This window comes from Mandrillus leucophaeus, unplaced genomic scaffold (assembly GCF_000951045.1).
Source record: "Mandrillus leucophaeus isolate KB7577 unplaced genomic scaffold, Mleu.le_1.0 Scaffold278, whole genome shotgun sequence".
Classification (NCBI taxonomy): Eukaryota; Metazoa; Chordata; class Mammalia; order Primates; family Cercopithecidae; genus Mandrillus; species Mandrillus leucophaeus.
In genome coordinates, this window is record NW_012102898.1 from 1,720,104 (window position 1) to 1,723,286 (window position 3,183).

A 3,183-nucleotide genomic window follows, 5' to 3' on the forward strand; every position below is an offset into this window, starting at 1 on the left:
AAATGGCAGAACTTAGGAAATTAACAACAATTCCTTTTATATCTGGGGAATTCTAAGATCTTTCTGGTATATTACATTTTACAGATCTCTTCTGTATCTTTCAAGATAGACAGCTGGATAGATTCCTGCCATTTAAATGAGATTTTTGAGAGAAGGTGCATATATATTTTGATAACTGAACTGAAAACATATTGTCATTAGTAAGATCAGTAATAGTAGTACTACTATTATTTACAATCACTGGGAAAATGTGGTTCATTATTGTAATCATTAGACAATTCAAAAAAGGTTTTGTGTTAGTTCATTTTCACACTGCTGTAAAGATACTACCTGAAAGTCAGTAATTTAGTTTGTAAACAAAAGAGGTTTAATTGACACAACTCTACATAGCTGGGGAGGCCTCAGGAAACTTACAATCATGGCAGAAGGTGAGGGGGAAGCAGGCACGTCTTACCTGGAGGCAGGACAGACAGCACAAGAAGGAAACTGTCAAACATTTTTAAAACCATCAGCTCTTGTGAGAACTCACTCATTATCATGATAACAACATGGGAGAAACCATCCTCATAATCCAATATCCTCCCACCAAGCCCCTCCCTCGACATGTGGGGATTATAATTCAAGATGGGATTTGGGTGCAGACACAGAGTCAAACCATATCAGTGGTGCACCCATCCATATCCTAATTTTGAAAATGTATGTAGCCATTTGTTTTTGCTTCTCGGTTTAATAAAATCTCAACTCTTTATAAGTAAACCAGAAAAACATTTATCAGGTTATTATAACATTTATATTGTAACATACAAACAATACCTAGAAAACTAAAGATAAAACACTTCTGGTCTTGACAATATTGTGCCTAGAACACATTTTTTCATGATACTAGTCTTTGCAATCATCCTTGGTTAGGCAATTGAGATCAAAAGTCTGTAAGAAAAGATAACAGTGGTTACGGTTTTGCTAATCAATCAGCAGTATTGAAATATCAATCATTGTCCAATCTGGTAATTCTTCAGTTGATTTGTTCCTTTGTAAAGTACTTGCATACAATATACATTTCATGTCTTTATCTGTTGGCAGCATATAATATTGTTTTTCAAATCAGTTGCCAGTAGTTAATTTTGCTATTGGCTGAACTTCTGGAAATAGTTTATCTGGGTTTACTTGCCACTGACCATGGCATTTCCAGAAATAATAGAAAAAATATGTCAAAAATGTGTACATAACAATAAATTGTGGCTCTTCTATTGGTTGAGAAAGAGCTAGAAAGATGCTAGGAAACAAAATTTAATGCATTAGATCTTCATCATAATTTCTAGAAATTGATTTTATCTCTACTACAGGCCTTTATTCTTCATAGTTGAAGGTATATAGGTATTTTCCCAGGAAGTAGAAACTTAGGTATGTGCTGAAGCAAGCCTCTTCTAACAGAGTCATAGTCATATGAAATACATAGCAATTAAGAGATCTTGGACCTAGTTTTGTTATCTTATACGTGTGACTTCAACAATTAAAAAAAACACACACATACACATTTTAGTCTTTTTCCCCAGGCAATATTACATCTTATTTGTTGCAAAATTTACCTGATGCTGCCACGAAAGAGACAGAAAATGCTAATGGTTGAAGGAGCACTTTGGAGAAAATATCTGTTAAAATGCAAAATGACATCTGATAAATATATTAATTGAAAGATTAGGGAGGAGGCTGGACGATGGGATATTAAATTAGGAGTCAATAGAATGCTTCCTCATACCATTTGAATGCAATTTTAGATTTTCTTTGCAAATAAATATGAAAAATAAATGTAATATCAATGTCTTAAGATTATTTTTCACATTTTAGTATTGTTGCATTGATAACAACCCTACAAATATGCCAACTAGGTGTTGCCTTCTTAAAATATACCATTTGACTCCCATTGCAAATTCTGGAAATGTTGCTAAGACTAGACACCAATGCTTTCAGAGATTTCTGATGCAATCTGTTACAAACATTACTTAATAAGAGAAAAAAGTATTTGGCCACCACTTGGCAAGGGAAGAACATAAATATTTATCTACTGTGAAGTATTTGAAAAATGATAATTTCCTTTGAAAAAAATATTTTAGTTGTCAAAGATAAATTATTACACATAGAATCAGATCCTTTATGCTATTTGTTTATCTTATTTAGATGTAATAATTTATAATAACAAACTTAACAATGAAAAGCATATTCAAAATAAGAAAATGTTCTACAAAAATCATACATATCTGTATTTTGTATTTTGGTATGTCTCTCAAACAAATATCATACCCTGTACACAGGTTTCAACAGATTGTTCTCCTAAGATCATATCAAGGATATGTATATAACTTTCAGAATGTTAATTTTAATCACTGCATAATGTTCTTTTTTATATTTATCAAAACTTGTTTAATTTATCTTGACTCTATACATCTGTTTGCAAAGATTTTCTCCTATTGTACATAATAACATGATAATCACAATTATAAGAGGTTTTGGCCCTTACTTGCTGATAATCACCTGCCTCAATGAGCACGCTCCCTGCCACTGCCTTACAGATATGGTTTGATTATTCACAATCTCTCACCAAATGAGACCTGCGTCCAGGGTACTAGCTTCTCCTGTCAATTGGGCTTATGCTAAAGATGTGAAATTTGGTATAGAAGCCTGAGCCTTAATGCTTCAAGTTATACGACTTTAAGCCTATGTTGTAGCTGTTACAATGGAGCCAAAGAGAAGAATAGTGATTATTGAACAGAGTTGGGGAAGTCCTAAAGTAACAAAATACGGAGTGATTGTTGCACACTCAATGAACTTAGAAGATAAATATGAAAATATTGGAGCTAAACCTGTTCAAGAGGTTTCCAATAACAGAAATGAAGAGGTTGGGGATTGCACCACCACTGCTACTGTACTGGCATGCCCTATTGTCAGGGAAAGAGAAAATTAGCAGAAGTGCTAATCCAGTGGAAATCAGGAGACATATTATGTTAGCTATTGATTCTGTAGTTGCTGAACTTAAGAATCAGTCTAAACCAGTAGCAACTCCTGAAGAAACTGCTCAAGATGCTACGATTTCTGCAAACAGAGAGAAAGAAATTGGCAACCTATTTCTTATGCAATGAATAAAGCTGGAAGAAAGGGTGTCATCACAGTAAATAATGGAAAAACACT

The 3,183-nt window shown here is 33.5% G+C and overlaps 1 pseudogene; it reads left to right on the forward strand.

The window, feature by feature from the left end:
- The first annotated feature begins 2,569 nt into the window (after positions 1–2,569).
- LOC105543185 lies at positions 2,570–3,181 on the forward strand (annotated as a pseudogene).
- The last annotated feature ends 2 nt before the right edge of the window (positions 3,182–3,183 follow it).